The 26,359-nt window shown below is 47.3% G+C and overlaps 1 protein-coding gene across 1 annotated transcript in view; it reads right to left on the minus strand.

Annotated features, from left to right (window-relative positions):
- The window catches only part of LOC136332051 (zinc finger protein 585A-like), a 227,534-nt gene that overhangs the window by 68,845 nt on the left and 132,330 nt on the right, over positions 1-26,359 (minus strand).

The following is a 26,359-nucleotide window of genomic DNA, read 5'->3' on the forward strand; positions in this document are numbered from 1 at the left end:
GCAGATTAGATTTAGGAAAGCAGACATTTAGGATGTGCACAAATTTTTAAAAACCATGTGTATTTACACACCTCTTCAAAAGTCTTTTTACATCTCAGCATGCATAGACTTATATTTGAAGAACGTTATGCTAAGCAGGCCCTGGCCGGTTTGCTCAGTGGATAGAGCATCAGCCTGGTGTGCAGAAGTCCCACGTTCTAACCCCGGTCAGTGCACACAGAAGTGACCATCTACTTCTCTTCCCCTGCCCCCTCCCTCTCTCTCTCATTTCCTCTCGCAGCCAGTGTCTCCTTCGGTTGGAACGTCAGCTCCAGGCACTGAGGATAGCTCAGTTGATTCGAGTATCGGCCCCAGACGGGGGTTTCTGGGTAGATTCTGATTGGGGTACATGCGGGAGTCTAACTACATCCCTTCCTCTCACTTAAAAAAAAAAAAAGAGAACATTATGCTGAACAAATAATTAGGGGACATACAAGAGACAATCAATGAACACATCATAAGTGGATGGAACAACAAATCGATATTAATGTCTCACTCTCTCCCTTCCTTTCACTCTCTCAAGTCAATAAATAAAAAAAATTTTAATAATCTCATTATTTAAAAAATGCTAGCCAGACCAGCTGCTGGTGCTGTGAACAGAGCATTAGACTGGGACGCAGGGGACCCAGGTTCAAAACCCCGAGATCACCAGCTTGAGCGTGGGTTCATCTGGTTTGAGCAAGGCTCACCAGCTTGAGCCCAAGGTTGCTGGCTTGAGCAAGGGTTCACTCACTCTGCTGTAGCCCCCCGGTCAAGGCACATATGAGAAAGCAATCAATGAACAACTAAGGTGCCCCAACAAAGAACTGATGCTTCTCATCTCTCTCCCTTCCTGTCTGTTCCTATCTGTCCCTCTCTCTGTCTCTGTTTAAAAAAAAATATATATATATATCATGTGATTACAGAAGTATTTAGAGTAATGAAAAAGACCAGCAATTTACTTTGGAAATGCACCAAAACCACCAGCAGTAAGACTGATTTATGAACAGAAGAATGAGTGGAGTGTTAATTAATGGGTAGATCTAGTCTAGTGCTGTCACTGGTAAAATCTAGGTAAAAAATATTTAAAATACTTTCAATATTCATGTATGTTTGAAAATTTTCACACTAAATGTGCAGGCACAGAAAGATTGTAATTTTAAGAATTTAGTAGGTGACTAAATATAAAATAAGTGTTTAAAATTTATTGCTGTTTTATGTTATAGAATATTATAAAAAGAGAAAGTACAGCACATTTACAACTCAACAAAAATTTGTACTCTCGACCAAAGATAAAAAGCAGTGGACAAATCCATGTGTAAATGCAAAATCATAAAACGTTCTTAAAAATGATATTTTAAACCAGGGGTCGGGAACCTTTTTGGCTGAGAGAGCCATGAACGCCACATATTTTAAAATGTAATTCCGTGAGAGCCATACAACAACCTGTGTATGTTATGCATTATCCAATAAAAATTTGGGCCCTGGCCGGTTGGGTCAGTGTTAAAGCGTCGGCCTGGCGTGCAGGAGTCCCGGGTTCAATTCCTGGCCAGGGCACACAGGAGAGGCGCCCATCTGCTTCTCCACCCCTCCCCATCTCCTTCCTCTCTGTCTCTCTTCCCCTCCCGCAGCCAAGGCTCCACTGGAGCCAAGATGGCCCCGGTGCTGAGGGTGGCTCTGTGGCCTCTGCCTCAGGCGCTAGAATGGCTCTGGTTGCAGCAGAGCGACGCCCCAAGATGGGCAGAGCATCACCCCCTGGTGGGCGTGCTGGGTGGATCCCGGTTGGGCGCATGTGGGAGTCTGTCTGACTGCCTCCGGTTTCCAGCTTCGGAAAAATTAAAAAAAAACAAAAACAAACAATAAAAATTTGGTGTTGTCCTGGAGTACAGCTGTGATTGGCTCCAGCCACCCACAACCATGAACACGAGCGGTAGGAAATGAATGGATTGTAATACATGAGAATGTTTTATATTTTTAACGTTATTTTTTTTTATTAAAGATTTGTCTGCGAGCCAGATGCAGCCATCAAAAGAGCCACACCTGGCTCGTGAGCCATAGGTTCCCGACCCGTTTTAAACATTTTACCTATATATTAATATATGCAAGTGCTTAATGAATTCCCTTATAAATACCACCAGTCAACATGTTAAATTTGTAAATGTTTTTAATATAACCTAAATTAAAACAAATCACAGACCCATTTATGCAATATATCCGAATAATATCAAAGCCTAACGTTAAAATGTACTACAATTTTGACAAGGATTATCCTGTGCAAACAGAATTTACAGGGACACCTATGTTCTTTTTCTTGTGTCAGAAATAATCTGAAAAGAAATGGCCAAGAGGAACGTGTAGGAATTTTGTAGGACAAAGACTAAGAGCTGTATCTCAGATAGAAAACAATCTACTACAAGATATTCATATAATAGACCTACAGAGCATCACACCATAAACTTTTTTTCCTTTTTTTACACTTGGTCTTAGCCTAAAGGCCAAAAAGTGATCAACCCCCACCCACCCCCCCCCCCCCCCGCCTCCCGCCAAGCCTCCGGAGGGGATCCACCAGGGAACCACATCTGGGGCTAATGCTCTTGTTCCGATTTTCAGCACCTGAGGCTGATGCGTTCCAATAGAGCTATCAGCAGCGGGGCGGATGCTCCAACCAATGGAGCCGGAGACATGGCTGCGGGAGAAAAAGAGGAAGAGAAGGGCGAGAGTGGAGGAGAAGCACATGGTCGCTTCCTCTGTGTGCCTGACGGCAGATCAAACCCCTGACGTTCAAACAGACAGCCAATGCTCTATCCCCTCAGCCAAAGGCCGGACCGAAGTGAAAACACTTTCTTTCTTTTTTTTTTTTTTTTTTTTTTTTGTATTTTCCTGAAGCTGGAAACGGGGAGAGACAGTCAGACAGACTCCCGCATGCGCCCGGGATCCACCCGGCACGCCCACCAGGGGGGATGCTCTGCCCCTCCGGGGCGTCGCTCTGCTGCGACCAGAGCCACTCTAGCGCCTGGGGCAGAGGCCAAGGAGCCATCCCCAGCGCCCGGGCCATCTTTGCTCCAATGGAGCCTTGGCTGCGGGAGGGGAAGAGAGAGACAGAGAGGAAGGAGGAGGGGTGGAGAAGCAAATGGGTGCTTCTCCTATGTGCCCTGGCCGGGAATCGAACCCGGGTCCCCCACACACCAGGCCGACGCTCTACCACTGAGCCAACCAGCCAGGGAAAACACTTTCAAATACTTATTTTTCAATTATATGTAACTAATATTGTTAGTTTTGGGTGTACAAGGAACTTTCATTTCTGTTCGTTAAAGACTACGGGGTGAGGCCCTGGCCGGATGGTTCCGTGGTAGAGCATCGGCCTGGCGTGCAGGAGTCCCGGGTTCGATTCCCGGCCAGGGCACACAGGAGAAGCGCCCATCTGCTTCTCCACCCCTCCCCCTCTCTCTCTTCCCCTCCCGCAGCCAAGGCTCCATTGGAGCAAAGTTGGCCCGGGCGCTGAGGATGGCTCCATGGCCTCTGCCTAAGGCGCTAGAATGGCTCTGGTTGCAACAGAGCAATGCCCCAGATGGGCAGAGCATCGCCCCCTGGTGGGCATGCCAGGTGGATCCCTATCGGGCGCATGCGGGAGTCTGACTGCCTCCCCGTTTCCAACTTTGGAAAAATACAAAAAAAAAAAAAAAAAAAGACTAGGGGGTGATTTGGTACCAAACCTAGTGGTGAAGAAGGTCCCTGGACCTGAAAGGCAGTAGGGAACTCTGAACCCACATGATTAAATCTGGGCGCGCAGCCCAGGTCTGAGCTCCGCGCAGGCGCAGGCGTCAGAGCCGCAGGATGATCGGCCCCCACGCGCCTAGGAACCCCAGACGCTCACTCATACCACCCGGCCACTTGGACCCCGAAGGCGTTCATTCATCGTTTAGCCGCAGAGCAAATACAAACCCCAAAGAGAGTTAACAGTGAAAAACCCAAAATGTGTCCTCCGGATTAAGTCCTTGATCTCTGGAGATTTTTAACCACAGCACCGCCGCCTCAGGTCACAGGGGCCGCTTTCTAACGCGCATTATGGTCCGGTTAGGGCTCCCCTGCAATGCCGCTTGCACCCCCCGAGGGGGTTCGGACAAACACTCCCCACCCACTGACCTCCCAGGGAACCAGACATTGACCGGATTCTCTTCAGAAATCACCGTAAGGCGTCAGCGGCTGAACTTAATTTGCTGAGCTTTGTCGCCCTTTCCTCATCACTGGCAGACGGTGGCCGAGGAGGGTCTCAGGCGTTTATGCAGATTAGGACACCCGCATTTCAAGACTTTTCCCTGAGGCAACATGGCCACCTTCTTGTAGTGGCTAGTGGGGACGGCCATGTTGGAGGAGTGGCTGTACGGAAGGCAAAAAGGCTAATTCTGCGTGTATGAGCAAAAATACCTGGTTGGGGGGGGGGGAGGGGGATGCTGGGCAAACCAATGTGTTTCAAGTGTGAAACAAGCGTGTTTAGGTTTGCTCACTTATATAAATATTTTGCATTGGCGCAGGCAGTGCCAAGTGTGTATAGTCTGTGGCAGACTGCAGTGCTTACCCTTAGGGAGGTGGACTGCAAGTTGAGGCTTGCCTTCCTGCTTGGGAGGGGCTATTTGCTATTGTTCGCTGGAGAATGTGTTTTTTTGCCCCAACCTCTTTTGCAAGAGAGAGCTGAGGGCATTGGGAGCCTTGCTGAGGTTGAAGAGGCCAGAGGGGGGAGAGAGAGAGAGAGAGAGAGTACAGAGAGAGAGCTGAGAGTCTGGAGGGTGAGTCCATAGAATGAGTCCCAGTTGTGGAACCCGAGACCGAGTTGGAGCTTAGGAACCCTGATTTCCACCTGGCCTGTTTGGCTGGGGGTGCTGACGCTGGTGGGGGCCTGTGAGTCCAGGAGAGTCTGGAGAATGAGTTGGGGCTTTGGGAGCCAAGAGAGAGGGAAGTGGTCTTCTGCCGGGGTCCAGCCCCGGGGGGAATCCAGGGGTCCCACAGAAAGAGACGGCATCGGCGCGAATCGAGTGAGAGAGCCGAATTCTTTATTTTCTCTTTATTCTCATTAGCATTTACTGCCAGGCATCTCTCCAATGGCTGGTCTAGCTTTCTTTTTATGCATACACACTAAGTTACAATCACATCGTATTTTGAATACATTGATTAATCATTGTTTTTTTTTCACTATGGTTACATATTTCCAGGTAACCGTTAATTCATTTCTATAAGCTATAAATCAGGTGGTAAGTCATTCAAAGTACAGTTATACAATAACTTGAATAGCAATAACAATATTGGTACAAACTTCTAAAAGATCAGTACTAATTAATAACTCTACCTTACTGTTGTTGTGAGTCAGGGGCGCAGAGAGAGATCGGCAGACGGAATCATCAAGGACTAGCAAAGGACCACCGCTCGCTCAGGCAAATGGCCGAGTTCATGCAGTGTCCTAATTTTATTCACAGGACTTCAAAAAGCTTGTTTACTGAGAAATTGGCATAGCATCAAGAGTAATTTTTGCTTAAAGATACATAGAGTGCACCTGCAAGATAGCTTAGTAGCAACATATCAAAAGGCATTAATTGCTATTGCTTCTATAGATCCCACCACATTCCTCTCCTTATCTGAAGGGATAACCTTGGAAAGTACAGAAATCTTATGAGAATGTTTTACTGAGAAAAGTCCAGCAACTGCCTTCAGTCACATAGACCTGTTTCAGTGACCCGCCCTCAAGTCACAAAACAATTCTCTTAGCAAAACATTTTTTTCTTGTTGGCTGTGTTCCCATCCAAAGCCATGCAATGGGTTATTCCACTACACCTTACCTAAGATTCTATTGTCTAGTCAAATTTTATTTATTTACTATATTCATACACTAGTTAAGTTCTAACTTTATTCTTTTCAGAGTGTTCCACCACCTGCAGGTCAGGTATGCAAGAAAGGAAAGTTTCTCTACCACATGAAAAGGCTAGGGAGGAAAAGTGATGAATTAAGTGAAGGCTGAAAGGTGCTCTGTGTATAGTTACTGTTTCCTAACTATTCATAAGTCACAATCTATTCTTTCTAACATGATTAATAAGAAGAAATTATCCTACAAACTTAACCCTTTACAAGGGATATCATAGCCAGCCTCTTATGTTTATGAGCCCAGTTCAAGGGGCTTATAGGCTTTTCTGTGGAACTCACACCCTCTGTCTCATTTCCAAAGAAATTACTACGAATCTACAGGGAAAGCACGGTACTATTATCCCTGTGCCGTAAATAATACTATACACCCAGAAAAGGGGGGATATAAGGCCAGATTAATTCAAAAGGTCAAAGGGGGAAGTATCGTTGTGCCTTTCCTCTGCGGTGACTTTGTCAACCAGCAGCCATTGGTCTTCTCTGCTGTGACCTTGTCAGCCAGCAGTTGTGGATCTTCTTCTGCTGTGACCTTGTCAACCAGCAGTTGTGGATCTTCTCCTGCTGTGACCTTGTCAGCCAGCAGTTGTGGATCTTCTCCTGCTGTGACCTTGTCAGCCAGCAGTTGTTGATAGGCTCCCGACAGTCTTCCCTGCCTGTTTTTGCTTGTAGGGAATTGTAAAGCCAGTAGCCACGGCCACCATCACAGCCTTCTGGCTCATGCAGGTTAGCATTAGATTTGGACAGATGGTAATGAAACAATGGAGTCAAGAACTGGTGGGCCATTACCTTTTTAATCCTAGGTTGCACCCGGCGGGTGAGAAAATACACACTGGGAAAATGCTTCCCTTTCCATTCAGGGCTCCCAAAGCCACTGACTCACCCGAGTTTTCCTAGTATCAAAGGTTTCTAGCTCACTGATAGATACGTGAATTCCAAACTGCCCTCTTGATGTTCCGCTTATCTGTCAGACCTCACCCTTACTGGACTAATGACCCTGAGACAGAGGAATTCCAAAAAGTTGACAACCCGCCCCAAGGAGGGGCTCCGGACACACCAGGACTTTTGATTCAACACCCACATGCTCGAAGCCCCCAAGGAGGAGCATTCCGGACATACCAAAACTTTTGCCTCAGTATCCCCTCAGGCTCTCCCAAACACTATATAACTCGCCCCTAGTCTGTAACCGGTGCTCTTCTCCCCCAGGAGAAGTGCCCAGCAGGGTTCCTTTCTTCCTTTCAATAAAGTCTGTTACTCTGGTCTTTTGGACTCCCATGGATTCCAACATTTGGTGCCGAAACCCGGGACAGGGTACTAACTGCCTGGACGATCCCTCTTTGCCATTCAAACTTACAACCAGGGAAGCAATGGGCAGCGGCAGCTCGTCCCAGGCTTACTCCCTGATTCTGTTTGGACGTGTAATTGTGGGTTGATTGGCCGGCAGTCTAACCCTGTCCTGAACCCCTGCTGGACCAGAAGGTAAGGAGTTTCTCCCTTCCCCTTCCCCGGTTGGCCTCTAAATTTCTCTCTAAAAACACCCCTTTCTGATCGGACGGTTTTCTCTGACATGCCTCACGTTTTGAGGGGTTTGACTTTCAGTCTCAGTGGACTGCACGGAAGACTAGGCGCCTAGCCAAACCTCTCCACTCTCTTGGACTTCTCGTCCTCGGAGGTCCCTGACAGGTGGTGACGACCTCTATCAGGGACGACTCCCCCACACGGAGATTCTCTCCTCTTGGGACAGTGACAAAAGGTGAGGACGCCCCTCTTGCTCACCTGTCTCCACTTTGGGCTCTTCAGGGTCTAAGCCTTCCGACCAGACCCCTCTAGGATGTCTCATAAAAATCCTCGCCAAATTCGGTCTCTCAGACCTCAAACCAAAGAAATTAACCTTCTTCTATAACACGGCATGGCCTCAGTACAGACTAGACAATGACTCCCATTGGCCTGAAAACAGGACATTCGATTATAATATCCTAAGAGATCTTGACAATTTCTGCCACCGGACGGGGAGGGCATCAGAAATTCCTTACGTGCAGGTTTTCTTCTCCTTTCTCTCCTGTCCTTAATTTCTGTACTTTCTGTTCTACACGCAGGCTGGTTTTGGCCAAAGAAACCTCACCTAAAACCTCTGCTCCTAATCTTTCCTTCTCTGCAGACTCCCAAACTCTCTCCTTCTCCTGCCTGACCCCCGGGGCACCCCTCTCTCGGGACCCCTCTCTAGTCTCTCAGCAAATCTTTTTTGCTAGAGTCTCTTCCCTCCAGAAAGCCTCTTCCCTTCACTAAATCCTGTTTTCTCATTTCACCAGTCTCTTTCTCCTCCCCTGCTGGCCAGGGGCCTCTCCCTTCTCCACTGTGTTCTTCGTCCTCTCCCCCCTCCTTAGAAGCTGTGCCTGTCTCATCTCTGACCTCTCTTCCCTCCTTACAAACTGCAGTTCTGTCTCCTCTCTGACCCCTCCTCCTTCCTTACAAACTGTGACTGTGCCTCTTTCCTCCTTGCCCTCTCCTCTCTCCTCAGAGCTCTAAATAAATCCTTTTGACTCCTCTGACCATGTGGCGCCACCACCAATACTTTAACCTCCTTCTCTCCTCCTGCAGATTCTGACTTTCCTTCTTTCCATCTAGCTGCTCACACTGTCCGACCGTCTGCTTTCTTTCTTCCTCCTCTCTTTGCTGGCAACTCCCTGCCATCTCGAAAAACTTAAAAAACAGAATTGTATATTAAGCTATGTGAGTAAGTAATCTGTCTTGTCTCATTGTTTGTCAGAAAATATTTCTAGTGAATTGAAACAAGTAAAGCGCGCACATTTAAATTCCTTTATTCATAATATGTGAAGTCTTTGTTTAATGTGTAACTGTGTCTGTTTCTAAGGCCTTAAACCAGTAATTACCCACCTCATAAACCAGGTTTACTCATTCCCATGGAATCTCCCTGCAATACCCCCACCCTTCCTCGTAGAAAACCTTCAGGAGCTTATCACCTCGTACAAACCTTACACCTAATCAAATGAGGCATTCCCCTCCATCCAGTAGTCCCTAATCTCTACAAGTTACTGTCACACATTTTCTCAAACACCACTCACTTCATGGTCCTAGACCTCAAGAATGCCTTCTTTGGCCCTGGCCGGTTGGCTCAGCGGTAGAGTGTCGGCCTAGCGTGCGGAGGACCCGGGTTCGATTCCCGGCCAGGGCACACAGGAGAAGCGCCCATTTGCTTCTCCACCCCTCCGCCGCGCTTTCCTCTCTGTCTCTCTCTTCCCCTCCCGCAGCCAAGGCTCCATAGGAGCAAAGATGGCCCGGGCGCTGGGGATGGCTCTGTGGCCTCTGCCCCAGGTGCTAGAGTGGCTCTGGTCGCAACATGGCGACGCCCAGGATGGGCAGAGCATCGCCCCCTGGTGGGCAGAGCTTCGCCCCTGGTGGGCGTGCTGGGTGGATCCCAGTCGGGCGCATGCGGGAGTCTGTCTGACTGTCCCTGTTTCCAGCTTCAGAAAAATGAAAAGAAAAAAAAAAAAAAAAAAAAAAGAATGCCTTCTTTACCATTCCTCTACACCCTGACTCTTACTTTCTGTTTGCCTTTACCCAGACACTAATGCAGCCCAGCAACTTACATGGACTATTTTACCCCAGGGGATCAAAAACAGCCCACACCTGTTTTGGCAGGCACTAGCTCAGGATTTAGCAGCATGCAATCTCAAAACTAGTTCTCTCTTACAATATGTAGATAACCTACTCCTCTGCAGCCCCTCCCTACCTGCCTCAAGGAGACTCACCTCCACCCTTCTTAACTTCCTCGCTATGAAGTATTATCCTGTCTTCTCTGCTAAGGCTCAACTTTATTCTCAATCCCTAGTCTATCTAGGCATTACTTTAACCCCCACCACCTGAAGTCTCACCCTAGATCAAACTCAGACCCTCCACAGTCTCCAACCACCTACCACAACAGATCAAATCTTTTCTTTCCTCAGTCTAATAGGCTTCTTTAAACACTGGATTCCCGATTTTGCTCTCTTAGTCAAGCCCCTCAGTGAGATCTTCTGAGCATGGCTTTTAAGGTCTATAATGACCAAGGAAGTAACAGAAAAGGCAAATAAGGCCCAAAAGAAGTCAGGAAATACCAACTTTTGGCTCCAGCGCCCTAAGGGGCTTTATCAAGGTCCTGCTCCAGAGTGGAAAGAAAGGTCATTAAACTGAATGAAGCCTGCCAGGCTTCCCGGCCCCACTGGTTGACACACCTGTGCTGTGGAAAGAGGGACATGAGAAGGTAAGCTGCCCCCTTGCTCCATGGAGGGAGGGTTCAGTCTCTTCTAGCTCTGCTCTAGCTACCTGTGACCTGACCTTGCCCAGCGTGCTGGGAATTGCCACTGAAGGCCCAAGGACATCGTTCACGAGCCTAAGGTATTTCTTCCAAGTAGCAGATAAACTGATCTCATTTCTTGTAAACACAAGGGCCATCTACTATGCCTTGCCTGAATATTTTTTATTTATCCCTCAAAGATCTCTACTGTGGGTATTGACAGTCTGATTTTATTGCTTTATTTAATGTTTAGTATCTCCTTTGTTCCTCTTATCTCAATGCCCCATGACTATTATAGGCTGGGACCTGCTGGTAATTCCAGCAAGAAGCAGTGGTCACTAGGACTTAAACTCTAACTGCAAAGTGTAGAAATGTAACACCCTTTCTCTAAGTACTTGCAGGTTTTATAGGTCACTCAGCAAACTGTTCAAACACTGTCCAAGAGGCACTTCTAGCATTACATCACCCAAGGACTGACTTTCAAATGGACAGGTCCACACACCATGATCCTGACAACTCCCACTGCTGCTAAAATAGAAAAACGGAATGCCTTACTCCAATCACAAACCTGAAGCTGGTTGCTCTATGTATGGCAAATATATGAAAAAACTAAGGACTCTTTTAGTCAGGCTTTGGGAAAAGGGAAACTAGGTTAAAAAGAAAGTCAACTTGATTGTCACTAGAGGTTAAAATTTTTTTAAATCAAGAGTTCTGACTAGAAAGGAATTGTATGGTTTTGATAATAGAAGGTATAAGGTATGGAAATACTTTTGAAAGAAAAAGGAAAAGCAAGTTGTTATGAAGGCCAGTTATTTCTGGATAAGAAAGTGCATGAAAGTTGAAGGTTTATGTAAGTTGTAGAAGGTTTGTGCAGGTTGTAGGAGATTTGTACCGAGAAAAAAGAATTTGTACAGTCAGAAAACTGGTTTTCAAAGAATGTTTAATCAGTCACCCTAGCTAACAATCCTCTACCCTCGCCACTTATTAGGACGACTCTTTCCTCCACCCTGACCATCTGGAGCTCAGAAACAGAGAAACAAAACCGACCCCTTGTCCTTCTATTCTCTATTCACCTCTCAGCCTGCCTCACCAAATCAGGAACTTTCTACTTGTGTGGGACCAACACCTATCTGCATCTCCATACTAATTAGACAAAAACCTGTACCCTAATCTATCTCACCCTAAATATCAACCTAATCCCACCCCATGAGCCTCTTCCAGTTCCTAATACACTATCCATCAATGTAAGGACCAAACAAGCTATACAGGTAATTTCTCTTCTTATTGCTTTAGAAATCTCTACAAAAGTAGATCTAGGGACAGGGGACTAGCCACTCTAACCCTGTCTTATTCCTATTCTCTCTCTCTCTCTCTCTCTCTCTCTCTCAAGCCCAGCGAATTCGTAAACATGGAATCAGTGGTTTCACACAAACTGGGCGTCTTACTATTGCCTTTCATTAGTTCACTCACTCTCCTATTTACTTTTCTAACTTTTAAACCCTGCCTCTTATGTTTGTTTACTAGTTTCTTCAGAACCGCATGCAGACCTTCGCCAATCAGACAACTGGAGAAATCTACCTAACCCTACACATCAACCCTGAAACCTGCCCTCATGAAACAGAAAAATCTGAAACCCTGTATCAGCAAACCTCCTAAATTCTATCTTTCAACCTCTACAGGTCCCCTAACCCTAAAGCTCTCCCATATTCCTGAAGAACTAGGAGAAGAACTAGCAACACCTCTTAACGCTTCTCAGTCTTTTTACCTTTCACATAGTAAAAGGACAAGATCACTGGGTCTTCTTGGCTGAAGAAGAGCCTACAAACGGGCATGAAACATTTCTTTTAACTCAAGCTAACTGTTCTCTCCAGGTCTGCCAGGAAAAAATATCTCTAACTTTACCATGTAAGAACTTTCACACACACACCCCTATACAACCTTCCTTATCTCTGCATTGCTAATCTCCAAATACTTGCCTCTTTCTTTATTAAGTTCATACAGGCCGGGATGAGAGAAATCTCTAGGATTACCTACAATCAAATGCTCCTACACTCCTATTCCCCAGTACCCCAAGGAGAACTTCATGAGGGAAATATCAAATAGGTAGGGATGACAGCAGGAAGAAGCCGCCCCTCAGCCCAAGAAGTTCCCTCCTGAATGTTAAAAGTTCCCTCCTCTTCCTTTTTAACCACACATATTCAATCCTTCTAAAAAAACTTATACCAACAGGTTTCCTGTATCTTAAAATCTCCACATGTCCTCTCATTTGAGAGGAACCAGACCAGCACGTCTCATGAGACTCATCCAGGAGACCATGGATCACCATGTCACTCTGTCCACTCGGCACTAGCAGCAAGCAGCTAACAATTATTACCTCGCAAAATTTTTTTACTTCCTCACTCAGGTTTTCAGAGTCATCACCTGGTTCAGACCTTACAGCATGGAAATTGATGACCTCCTTAACTGGATGAGGGACTTGGCTTGGCAAGATTCCCTTCTTGAGTTCTCTCCAGAAGAAGAAATAATTTTCCAATTGTTTCTCCTCTTTCTCCTCATCACCCCTCACCATATATTATAAAATTAATAACTGCCTTTCTTTTATATGTAACCACAGAGTCGAGAAATGATAGATACGTGAATTCCAAACTGCCCTCTTGATGTTCCGCTTATCTGTCAGACCTCACCCTTACTGGACTATTGACCCTGAGGCAGAGGAATTCCAAAAAGTTGACAACCCGCCCCAAGGAGGGGCTCCGGACACACCAGGACTTTTGATTCAACACCCACATGCTCAAAGCCCCCCAAGGAGAAGCATTCCGGACATACCAGGACTTTTGCCTCAGTATCCCCTCAGGCTCTCCCAAACACTATATAACTCATTCCTAGTCTGTAACCGGTGCTCTTCTCCCCCAGGAGAAGTGCCCGGCAGGGGTCCTTTCTTCCTTTCAATAAAGCCTGTTACTCTGGTCTTTCGGACTCCCATGGATTCCAACACTCACCAGCCTTATTCACCTCTGTTCCCCATCTCTTTCTCTCTGCACAAAATGGCTTCTCCTTTCAGGACTCCACCATCTTGGCTGCTTCTCCTTGCAATGCTGATGGCAGGAACCGAAAGAGCGAGCTCCTCCTCCCACCCCACCCCCGCCCCCGCCCCATTTTATAGTATAGAAATCCAAACCTTTAATCCAATATATAAATAAGGAAGTCTCTGATACAAAGTAACTTATCTGAGGCATAAATGGGATTCTTCATAAGAGTGCACCACCCCACATCCTGCAGCAGTCAAGGGTGCGGGGAAAGCTTCGTTTTGAAAAGATCTTAGTATTAAAAGGGCGGGAAAGGCTTAGTCTTAAAACAAAGCCTTAGGCTATGACTTTGCTGGCTCACAGCCTGTTCCCCATACCCAATGCAAACTGTAAGCGAGCAAATATATAGATCATATTTGCAAACTTATTTGACCCACAGGAATCACCCATCTAACTTGGAACCCTCTGTGATTTGGACTGGACAACTTTAGTTAAAAGCCCTGAGTGACTGTCTCTTGGATGCAAACACTAAGAAACTGTGTGAGGGAGTGACCTTTGTGCAGACACAAAGGAATGCATGTGAACAGGCTTTAGAAAATTAGCCTAGAGGTTCTAGATTGCCCCTCCATTTGTGCTTGTTAATTAGCAAAAGAAAAAGAATGTACTGACCAAATTAGCCCTTTCCCCTTGTCAACAAAACTGCCACTAGGCATTCTTTCCCCTTATCACCCGATTCCCCTCTCTCATAATCCTGTTACCTCTGTTCTGCTCCTGATTAATAAAAGCTAAGGGAGAAGGAAATTCAGGAGGTCTTCTTTGCCTCCCTTGGCAGGTCTCTACCTCTTCCTCTTGACATCAGTTTGTGTCTTGAGTAGGTTTTTTCCAAGCAACACTGGTAGTTCCCAGCAGGCTGTAGGACTACATTTGCTCATCAACCATTACAAGAGACTTTAATAAACGGAATGGCCCACCTTTTTCTGGCTCCACAGTTCCTTTACCATCTGCCCGAATCCAATGAGAACCTGCATGGCTGCAGCAGCCCCTGGCTGTACAGGAGATAAGAGATCACTGAACATGTCCCACTTCCTGACATCTCAAATCTTGATTAAAAAAAAAAAAAGATATATGTGCTTAGGCCCAAGCCTACATAACACAAAGACAACTTTAGCAAAATGCCTTTAGGCAGCTGACTGGAAAACTAAAATGGCAGTAATGTTTACTGGGGACTAAAGTTAAGAAACAGCTCAGACCATACCACTGTCTTACAGGAATGCAAGGCAACTATACAGCATGAAACTCTTTTCCTGCATTCGCTCTGTAAAGCCAGTAGCCACAGCCACCTGGCTATGCAGGTTCGGATTTGATTCGAACAGACAGTAATGAAACAATGGAGCCAAGAACTGGTGGGCCATTACCTTTTAATCCTAGCTTGTGTTGGAATCCATGGGAGTCCGAAAGACCAGAGTAACAGGCTTTATTGAAAGGAAGAAAGGAACCCTGCCGGGCACTTCTCCTGGGGGAGAAGAGCACCAGTTACAGACTAGGGGTGAGTTATATAGTGTTTGGGAGAGCCTGAGGAGATACTGAGGCAAAAGTCCTGGTATGTCCAGAATGCTTCTCCTTGGGGGGCTTCAAGCATGTGGGTGTTGAATCAAAAGTCCTGGTATGAGGCCCTGGCCAGTTGGCTCAGCGGTAGAGCGTCGGCCTAGCGTGCGGAGGACCCGGGTTCGATTCCCGGCCAGGGCACACAGGAGAAGCGCCCATTTGCTTCTCCACCCCTCCACCGCGCTTTCCTCTCTGTCTCTCTCTTCCCCTCCCGCAGCCAAGGCTCCATTGGAGCAAAGATGGCCCGGGCACTGGGCATGGCTCTGTGGCCTCTCCCTCAGGCGCTAGAGTGGCTCTGGTTGCAACATGGTGACGCCCAGGATGGGCAGAGCATCGCCCCCTGGTGGGCAGAGCGTCGCCCCTGGTGGGCGTGCCAGGTGGATCCCGGTCGGGCGCATGCGGGAGTCTGTCTGACTGTCTCTCCCTGTTTCCAGCTTCAGAAAAAAAAAAATGGAAAAAAATAAATTAAAAAAAAAAAAAAAAAAAGTCCTGGTATGTCCGGAGCCCCTCCTTGGGGCGGGTTGTCAACTTTTTGGAATTCCTCTGCCTCAGGGTCATTAGTCCAGTAAGGGTGAGGTCTGACAGATAAGCGGAACATCAAGAGGGCAGTTTGGAATTCACGTATCTATCATTTCTCGACTGTGGTTATATATAAAAGAAAGGCAGTTATTAATTTTATAATATATGGTGAGGGGTGATGAGGAGAAAGAGGAGAAACAATTGGAAAATTATTTCTTCTTCTGGAGAGAACTCAAGAAGGGAATCTTGCCAAGCCAAGTCCCTCATCCAGTTAAGGAGGTCGTCAATTTCCACACTGTGAGGTCTGAACCAGGCGATGTTTTTGAAAACCTGAGTGAGGAAGTAAAAAAAAAATTTGCGAGGTAATAATTGTTAGTTGCTTGCTGTGAGTGCCAAGTGGACAGAGTGACATGGTGATACATGGTCTCCTGTATGAGCCTCATGAGACGTGCTGGTCTGGTTCCTCTCAAATGAGAGGACATGTGGAGATTTTAAGATACAGGAAACCTGTTGGTATAAGTTTTTTTAGAAGGATTGAATATGTGTGGTAAAGAGGGTTTGGAGAACATTCAGGAGGGAACTTCTTGGGCTGAGGGGCGGCTTCTTCCTGCTGTCATCCCTACCTATTTGATATTTCCCTCATGAAGTTCTCCTTGGGGTACTGGGGAATAGGAGTGTAGGAGCATTTGATTGTAGGTAATCCTAGAGATTTCTCTCATCCCAGCCTGTATGAACTTAATAAAGAAAGAGGCAAGTATTTGGAGATTAGCAATGCAGAGATAAGGAGGGTTGTATAGGGTGTGTGTGTGTGTGTGAAAGTTCTTCCATGGTGTTGGTCAAATAAGTTTGTAAACATGATATATATGTTTGCTCGCTTGTGACTTATAATGGGTGTGGGGGACAGGCTATAAGCAGGCCAGGTTGTAGCCTGAGGTTTGGTTTTGGGACTAAGCTTTTCCCCACACCCTTGACTGATTGTATGATCTGGGTGGTGCACTCTCATGAGAAATCCAATTATGCCTTGGATAAGTGACTTTGTATCGGAGACTTCCTTGTTTGTATATTGGATTAAGGGATTTTGGTTTTCTACACTATAAAGTGGGACAGACCAGGAGCTCAGACACACAGTTCCTGCTATCACAATTGCAGGGGCTCCCCTGATCCCTTGCCCTTCATGGGAAGAGCTGGTTTTCTGCTTTTCCCTTGTCTTCTTTTGTGGTTTGCCTGTCTTGGTGAGACACCAATAAATAGGATGGCCCCCCATCCTCTGACTCCGCCATTTCTTTATCGCCTGCCCGAATCCAATGGGAACCTGCATGTGAATGGTCACGATGACGGCTCCTGGCCTTACAACTGGCGTAGTTTCCGGCAGGATTTAGAGATTGGTATGGAGCCACCACCCTTGATGGGTGGGGTAGAGTACTGGTTGCTGCTCTGGCTCCCCATGGCTGTCCTTTTAGGGGCCATGGGCTACATGTTTTTTACTCAAGAGGAAACTGCCCGAGGTCAAAAGCTTCAGCATGAATTGCAAACAGAACGGCAGAAAAGGCTGGAACTGGAGCGAGCACTGGAGAAGGAATTACGGGTTCGAGAGTTGCAGTTTACCCTGGAAGCTGAACGTCTTCACCGGCAGTTGTTGGAGATACAACTCCAGATTCAAGAGCTCGAGTCTCAGCTTCTGGCCAAAAGCCAGCAGCCACAGGAGCCTAAACGGTCACCAAAGGAGCAGCAGCATCCGTGCCGGTGGATTGGCTTTGAGTCAGCGGGAGCAGGCGCTTGCGACTCCTCTTCTGAGGATGAGAAGGCTCAGGCTGAAGCTGCCATACGCACACTGAGAGCCCGACCAGTTGTCGCCAAGAAGGTAAAAACCCAGCAACAAAGAGTCCCTCAGGGGCAGCCACAGCCTCCTGCCCAGGTAATAGAACACTCTGTGGTCCGGCCCTATACCCAGGCAGAGCTGATGGAGTTGGGGGCACAATTTAGGCAGAAACCTACTGAATCCCTGGTAGCCTGGTTACTACGATTATGGGATATAGGGGTGGATGGCATCATGCTCTCCGGAACAGAGATGGAGAAATTGGCCGCCATTACCACACACTCTTCCTTGAGGCAGTGTTTTCAGAACTGCCATGGCAACCCAGGAGACCATACCCTATTAGAATGGGTGATGGCTGCCATTCGTATGGTCTGGCAGAATGCTGGAGAACTGCCGGGGGCAATGAGTCGGTGGCAGTGCTACAGTGAGTTAGTAAAGGTCCTTCAAGAACTAGGTATGAAGAATGCTGTTTTCAACCCTGGGTCTCGTGGGCCAGACGAAGAAGTGTTTACGGCCAAAATGAGGGAATTTGTCCTTGCTAGCGCCCCGTCAGCCCTTTTTGGGTCACTTGTGGCTATCTTGGGCCCCTATGTGGGGCAGCCCATCAATGCAGTTACACAGATGGTAGCAGATTTGGGAGAGCTGGAGGCCGCTCGGGATCATAAAGCAGTGAGGGCTGCTGCCTATGTTTCCCCCCCAACTAACAAGGGAAACGGGCCTGTAAAGGTTACCCGAACGCAGATGTGGGTAGACTTGATTGCGGCTGGAGCAGATAAGGGGAAATTGGATGGCCAGTCTAATAAAATTCTTTTGGAGCTTTGGCGGCAGCTTAAACCAGAACAGAAGTTCCAGCCACTGAGACGAAAGGCCCCAGCAGCTACCAATAAAACGTTTGGTGCGCGCACAGCTCGGTTACAAGATTATATGATAGAGACAGCCGAGGGAGAGGGGAACTCCCAAGACCCATTGTACCAGTTTGAATAGGAAAAAGACCGAGGGACCCGTCTAACTGGGATGGGCGGGGACCGGAGGCCACATGTGGAACTGGCTATCCACTGGTCCCCTTCCAACGTACAACAGGTGTTGGCCTTGGTGGATACAGGTGCAGAATGTTCCCTTCTCTATGGAAACCCAGAGCGGTTTGCTGGGACCCCAGTGGCCATTGACGGTTATGGGGGCCAAACTGTCCAAGTGAAGCCAATAACTATTCCATTGGGGATAGGGAGACTGCCTCCTAAGCCATATAAGGTGTATGTATCTCCTATTCCTGAATATATTTTGGGGGTAGATGTCTTGCAAGGACTGTGGTTGGAAACTACAGCTGGGGAGTTCCGGCTGCGGATCAGGGTTGTGAAGGCAGTATTGCGGGGACATGCATCACATTCCCCTTTGCAATTACCCATCCCTCGGCGTGTGACTAACACCAAGCAGTACCGCCTGCCAGGTGGTTATGAAGAAGTTACAGGGACAATCCTTGAACTAGAAAAGGTGGGGATCATCCGGCCAGCACACAGTCCTTACAACTCCCCAGTATGGCCTGTGCGCAAAGCGGATGGAACCTGGAGAATGACAGTAGATTACAGGGAACTTAATAAAGTTGTTCCCCCTTTGCACGCTGCTGTTCCCTCGATAGCTAACATGATGGATCGGCTAAGCCATGAGTTGGGGACATACCACTTTGTGGCAGACTTGGCCAATGCTTTTTTCTCTATTGATATAGCCGCAGAGAGTCAAGACCAATTTGCCTTCAGTTGGGAAGGGAGACAATGGCCCTTTACAGTGTTACCCCAGGGTTATTTGCATAGCCCCACCTTGTGCCATGGGCTGGTGGCTGCTGACCTGGCTAAATGGAAACAGCCAGAGGTAGTCCGCATGTACCATTATATTGATGATATTATGCTAACTAGTGATTCTCTTTCAGAATTGGAGCAAGCAGTCCCTACCCTGCTATCCCATTTGAAAGCATGTGGCTGGGAAGTTAACGAGAACAAATTACAAGGACCTGGGTTATCTGTTAAATTCTTGGGAGTTGTCTGGTCGGGTAAGACAAAAGTTATCCCTGACGCAGTTATAGATAAGATTCAAGCATACCCCGTGCCCACTACAGTAAAACAGTTACAGGAATTCTTAGGTTTGTTGGGGTATTGGCGAGCATTTATACCGCATTTGGCTCAGTTACTACGCCCCTTGTACAACCTTATTCGAAAGGGGGTTCGCTGGGATTGAACTGAGCAGGCGCAAGGTTCATTTGCAGCTGCTAAGAGAGCTGTCAAGGTGGCACAGGCCTTGAATGTGTTTGATCCTGCCAGGCCCTGTGAGCTGGATGTTCATGTAACCTCGGAGGGGTTTGGATGGGGCTTGTGGCAGCGGACAGAGCGCCTACGGCAACCTATTGGATTTTGGTCCCAATTGTGGAAAGGTGCTGAAGTTCGTTACTCATTAGTAGAGAAGCAGCTGGCAGCTGTGTATGCTGCCCTCCTGGCAACTGAGAGTATTACAAGCACAACACCAGTCACAGTCAAAACAACATACCCTATAGCTGGATGGGTGAGAGATTGGGCAACTAAACCACGTAGTGGTATGGCCCAAATGTCTACCCTGGCCAAGTGGGGTGCCTATCTGCAACAACGCTGTGCTCTTAGCACCAGCCCATTGAGGGCAGAACTGCAGGAGGTCTTGGGTCCAGTCACCTATGCGACCTTAGAGTCAGGTGCAACTGGGGCTCAGGAGGCAGAACCTGAGGTCAGTCCTTACCAGGAGGGGCGGGTGCCCATCCCCGAAGATGCCTGGTATACTGATGGTTCCAGCAGGGGCCAACCTGCCAAATGGACGGCTATCGCCTTCCATCCGGCCACTGAGACTATTTGGATGGACACGGGTACAGGCCAAAGCAGCCAATGGGCAGAATTAAGAGCTGTTTGGCTAGTTGCCCATAATGAACCTTCACCTCTGGTGATCTGTACTGACAGTTGGGCTGTCTATCGTGGACTGACCCTTTGGATTGCTACTTGGCACATTAACCAGTGGATGGTAATGCACCGTCCATTATGGGGTCAGGCCATGTGGCAGGACTTATGGGAAATAGGACACCAGAAGCAGGTGACAGTATATCATGTCACAGGGCATGCCCCTCTAGCCCATCCTGGGAATGATGAGGCAGATATGTTGGCAAGGGTGCGATGGTTGGAGACTGCACCTGCAGGTGATGTGGCACAGTGGCTCCACCGGTGCCTGCTCCATGCAGGACAGAAAACTATGTGGGCTACGGTTAAGGCTTGGAACTTGCCTGTGTCCTATGCAGAGGTACTTGCAGCCTGTGAGCAATGTGCAGTATGTTCCAAGGAACACCCTCGGAGACCACTGGTGTCACCTGGACAGATCCAGAGGGGTCATGTCCCACTGACACGATGGCAGATAGACATCATTGGACCCTTACCAAAATCAGAAGGGTACCAGTATGCAGTCACTTGTGTAGATACTGCCACCGGGCTGCTTGCTGCTTACCTCGCTCGTAACCCTGACCAGAGGGCAGTCATACAGGCTCTGGACCGCCTGAGTGCTGCATACGGGCGACCGCTGGTCCTTGAAAGTGACAATGGTACCCACTTCACTGGTTCAACGGTGAGGCAATGGGCTCAAAAGCTGGGGGTGGACTGGAAGTACCATGTTCCCTACCACCCCCAGGCTGCTGGCATCATTGAGCGTTATAATGGACTCTTAAAGCAGGGACTGCGACAGGAGGGGGGCACCGGCTCTCTTACTGGATGGACACGCCGCTTATGGACAGTACTTCGGATTTTGAATGAGCGACCTCGACGGAGAAGCCCAGCTCCAGTAGAGGCCCTCCTGCATCGGACAGCTGCCCCTATTCAGTTGCAGATACGCACCAAGGACATTTTACTCAAGCCAGGTTTCGGACAGCAGGGCAACGTGCTCTTGCCTGCTCCAACAGCCCTTCTTAAAGGACAACAGCTTCAATGGACTTGGCCCTGGACTGTACAGGCCCCCCATCTGAGATGGGTGGCCTTGTTGGCACCATGGGGAAAGGGGTTAGAGGTGAACCTCCAGTTAACTCCTTGGGTAACCAGCACCTGGCCACCTAAGGTAGAAGTGTATTATCCCTTGAGTGCTCAAGGGGACAGCATTTTGAAGGGCACCTTTGTAATTTCTTTATGGCCAATAATGAGTTCCCCTATTTTACTACACATAGAACCAGCAGATGCTGGTGTATTGGCCAATAAGGTTTGGTACGCCCGCTCAGGGCGGCCTCTGGTGCCAGCTACAGTGCTGTCTGCAGATAAAACTCTGGCCTGTATTCTGCCAGAGGGAAAAGATTTGCCTCTCTTGGTGCCACTGACAGCTCTCTCATTTCGCCCATAGTTTTTGATCTGTTAATCCTATTGCTGTAGTTGGTACTATTTCTGTTTATGCAATGTATCCTACTCTTTGCACAGTGACCATCATGGAAGATGCCTGTGGTTTAGATTGTAAAGCAAGCAAAAGGGGTGGAATGTTGGTCAAATAAGTTTGTAAACATGATATATATGTTTGCTCGCTTGTGACTTATAATGGGTGTGGGGGACAGGCTATAAGCAGGCCAGGTTGTTGTAGCCTGAGGTTTGGTTTTGGGACTAAGCTTTTCCCCACACCCTTGACTGATTGTATGATCTGGGTGGTGCACTCTCATGAGAAATCCAATTATGCCTTGGATAAGTGACTTTGTATCGGAGACTTCCTTGTTTGTATATTGGATTAAGGGATTTTGGTTTTCTACACTATAAAGTGGGACAGACCAGGAGCTCAGACACACAGTTCCTGCTATCACAATTGCAGGGGCTCCCCTGATCCCTTGCCCTTCATGGGAAGAGCTGGTTTTCTGCTTTTCCCTTGTCTTCTTTTGTGGTTTGCCTGTCTTGGTGAGACACCAATAAATAGGATGGCCCCCCATCCTCTGACTCCGCCATTTCTTTATCGCCTGCCGCGAATCCAATGGGAACCTGCATGTGAATGGTCACGATGACGGCTCCTGGCCTTACACATGGTAAAGTCAGAGATATTTTTTCCTGGCAGCCCTGGAGAGAGTAGTTAGCTTGAGCTAAAAGAAATGTTTCATGCCTGTTTGTAGGCTCTTCTTCAGCCAAGAAGACCCAGTGATCTTGTCCTTTTACTATGTGAAGGGAAAAAGACTGAGAAGCGTTAAGAGGTGGATGCTATTCATTCTCCTAGTTCTTCAGGAATATGGGAGAGCTTTAGGGTTAGGGGACCTGTAGAGGTTGAAAGATAGAATTTAGAAGGTTTGCTGATATAGGGTTTCAGATATTTCTGTTTCACAAGAGTAGGTTTCAGGGTTGGTGTGTAGGGTTAGGTAGATTTTTTCAGTTGTCTGATTGGCGAAGGTCTGCATGCGGTTCTGAAGAAACTAGTGAACAAACGTAAGAGGCAGGGTCTAACAGTTAGAAAAATAAATAGGAGAGTGAGTGGAGCAATGAAAGGTAATAGTCAAGACGCCCAGTTTGTGTGAAACCACTGATTCCATGTTTACGAATTCACTGGGCTTCAGAGAGAGAGAGAGAGAGAGAGCAAATATAAATAAGACAGGGAAATGTGGCTAGTCCCCTGTCCCTAGATCTACTTTTGTAGAGATTTCTAAAGCAATAAGAAGAGAAATTACCTGTATAGCTTGTTTGGTCCTTACATTGATGGATAGTGTATTAGGAACTGGAAGAGGCTCATGGGGTGGGATTAGGTTGATATTTAGGGTGAGATAGATTAGGGTACAGGTTTTTGTCTAATTAGTATGGAGACGCAGATAGGTGTTGGTCCCACACAAGTAGAAAGTTCCTGATTTGGTGAGGTAGGCTGAGAGGTGAATAGAGAATAGAAGGACAAGGGGTCGGTTTTGTTTCTCTGTTTCTGAGCTCCAGATGGTCACGGTGGAGGAAAGAGTTGTCCTAATAAGTGGGGAGGGTAGAGGATTGTTAGCTAGGGTGACTGCCTAGTTTCCCTTTTCCCAAAGCCTGATTAAAAGAGTCCTGAGTTTTTTCATATATTTGCCATACATAGACCAACCAGCTTCAGGTTTGTGGTTAGAGTAAGGCATGCCGTTTTTCTATTTTAGCAGCAGTGGGAGTTGTCAGGATCATGGTGTACGGACCTGTCCATTTGAAAGTCAGTCCTTGGGTGATATAATGCTGGAAGTGCCTCTTGGACAGTGTTTGAACAGTTTGCTGAGTGACCTATAAAACCTGCAAGTACTTAGGGAAAGGGTGTTACATTTCTACACTTTGCAGTTAGAGTTTAAGTCCTAGTGACCACTGCTTCTTGCTGGAATTACCAGCAGGTCCCAGCCTATAATAGGCATGGGGCATTGAGATAAGAGGAACAAAGGAGATATTAAACATTAAATAAAGCAATAAAATCAGACTGTCAATACCCACAGTAGAGATCTTTGAGGGATAAATAAAACTTAAATATTCAGGCAAGGCATAGTAGATGGCCCTTGTGTTTACAAGAAATGAGATCAGTTTATCTGCTACTTGGAAGAAATACCTTAGGCTCGTGAACGATGTCCTTGGGCCTTCAGTGGCAATTCCCAGCACGCTGGGTGTAAAGCCAGAAGCCACGGCCAGGGCCACTATCACAGCAGCCGCCCGGCCCATGCAGGTTCGCATTGGATTCGGACAGTCGGTAAAGAAACCATGGAGCCAAAAACTAGTGGGCCATAGTCTTTAATCTATCTTGCACCCGGCGGGCAAGTAAATATACACACTAGGCTCCAAAACCCAGTCACATTCAGTGCTCACAAAGCTACTGATTTATCCGAGTTTCCTAGAATCAAAGGTTTCTAGCTCACCAGCCTTATTCTCCTCAGTTCCCCATCTCCTTCCTTATCTCAGATACAAACTCTGTACAAACTGGCATCTTACTCAGTACTCCGCCATCTTGGCTGCTTTTCCTGCCCTCCTCCATGTGGCCTCCTCCCGCTGCTGGCTCTATTCTCTCTGCTCTCTCATGCTAACCTCAGGAACCAAGAGCCCAAACTCCGTTCTGCCCCCATATTATACTGTAGCTTCACAACCTCTAATCCAATATACAAAATAGGGAAGTCTCTAATACAAAGTCACTTCTCTGAGGCATGATAGGATTGTACCACCTTACACCAAAAAGGGTAGGAAAGGCTTAATCCCAAAACCAAGCCCCAGGCTACAACGATCCCCAACACACATTAATATCACCTGGGTGAGGGCATCTTTAACAAAGTGAGCATAATACATTTTATCTGCCCAACACTGGGCAAGGTCAGGTCACAGGTAGCTGGAGCAGGGCTAGAAGAGACTGAACCCTCCCTCCATGGAGAAAGGGGGCAGCTTACCTTCTCGTGTCCCTCTTTCCACAGCACAAGTGTGTCACCAGTGGGGCCAGGAAGCCTGGCAGGCTTCAGTTCAATGACCTTTCTGTCCACTCTGGAGCAGGGTCTTGATAGAATGCTATGAAACCTCTTAGGGCGCTGGAGCCAAAAGCTGGTATTTCCTGACTTCTTTTGGGCCTTATTTGCCTTTTCTGTTACTTCCTTGGTCATTATAGACCTTAAAAGCCATGCTCAGAAGATCTCACTGAGGAGCTTGACTTAGCAAAATTGGGAATTCAGTGTTTAAAGAAGCCTAATTAGACTGAGGAAAGAAAAGATTTGATCTGTTGTGGTAGGTGGTTGGAGACTGTGGAGGGTCTGAGTTTGATCTAGGGTGAGACTTCAGGTGGTGGGGGTTAAAGTAATGCCTAGATAGACTAGGGACTGAGAATAAAGTTGAGCCTTAGCAGAGAAGACAGGATAACACTTCATAGTGAGGAAGTTAAGAAGGGTGGTGGTGAGTCTCCTTGAGGCAGGTAGGGAGGGGCTGCAGAGGAGTAGGTTATCTACATATTGTAAGAGAGTACTAGTTTTGAGATTGCATGCTGCTAAATCCTGAGCTAGTGCCTGCCAAAACAGGTGTGGGCTGTTTCTGATCCCCTGGGGTAAGACAATCCAGGTAAATTGCTGGGCTGCATTAGTGTCTGGGTAAAGGCAAACAGAAAGTAAGAGTCAGGGTGTAGTAGAGGAATGGTAAAGAAGGTATTCTTGAGGTCTAGAACCCTAAAGTGAGTGGTGTTTGAGAAAATGTGTGACAGTAATTTACAGAGATTAGGGACTACTGGATGGAGGGGAATTACTGCCTCATTGATTAGGTATAAGGCTTGTACGAGGTGAAAAACTCCTGAAGGTTTTCGAACAGGAAAGATGGGGGTATTGCAGGGAGATTCCATGGGGATGAGTAAACCTGGTTTATGGGGTGGGTAATTACTGGTTTAAGGCCTTAGAAACAGACACAGTTACACATTAAACAAAGACTTCACATATTATGAATTAAGAAATTTAAATGAGCGCGCTTTACTTGTTTCAATTCACTAGAAATATTTTCTGACAAACAATGAGACAAGACAGATTACGTACTCACATAGCTTAATATACAATTCTGTTTTTTAAGTTTTTCGAGATGGCAGGGAGTTGCCAGCAAAGAGAGGAGGAAGAAAGAAAGCAGACGGTCGGACAGTGTGAGCAGCTGGATGGAAAGAAGGAAAGTCAGAATCTGCAGGAGGAGAGAATGAGGTTAAAGTATTGGTGGTGGCGCCACATGGTCAGAGGAGTCAAAAGGATTTAGAGCTCTGAGGAGAGAGGAGAGGGCAAAGGAGGAAAGAGGCACAGTCACAGTTTGTAAGGAAGGAGGAGGGGTCGGAGAGGAGACAGACAGAACTGCAGTTTGTAAGGAAGGAGGAGGGGTCGGAGAGGAGACAGACAGAACTGCAGTTTGTAAGGAGGGAAGAGAGGTCAGAGATGAGACAGGCACAGCTTCTAAGGAGGGGGGAGAGGACGAAGAACACAGTGGAGAAGGGAGAGGCCCCTGGCCAGCAGGGGAGGAGAAAGAGACTGGTGAAAGGGGAAAACAGGATTCAGTGAAGGGAAGAGCTTTCTGGAGGGAAGAGACTCCAGCAAAAAGATTTGCTGAGAGACTAAGAGGGGTCCCGAGAGAGGGGTGCCCCGGGGGTCAGGCAGGAGAAGGAGAGAGTTTGGGAGTCTGCAGAGAAGGAAAGATTAGGAGCAGAGGTTTTAGGTGAGGTTTCTTTGGCCAAAACCAGCCTGCG

This window comes from Saccopteryx bilineata, chromosome 3 (genome assembly GCF_036850765.1).
Source record: "Saccopteryx bilineata isolate mSacBil1 chromosome 3, mSacBil1_pri_phased_curated, whole genome shotgun sequence".
In the NCBI taxonomy this organism is placed as follows: domain Eukaryota; kingdom Metazoa; phylum Chordata; class Mammalia; order Chiroptera; family Emballonuridae; genus Saccopteryx; species Saccopteryx bilineata.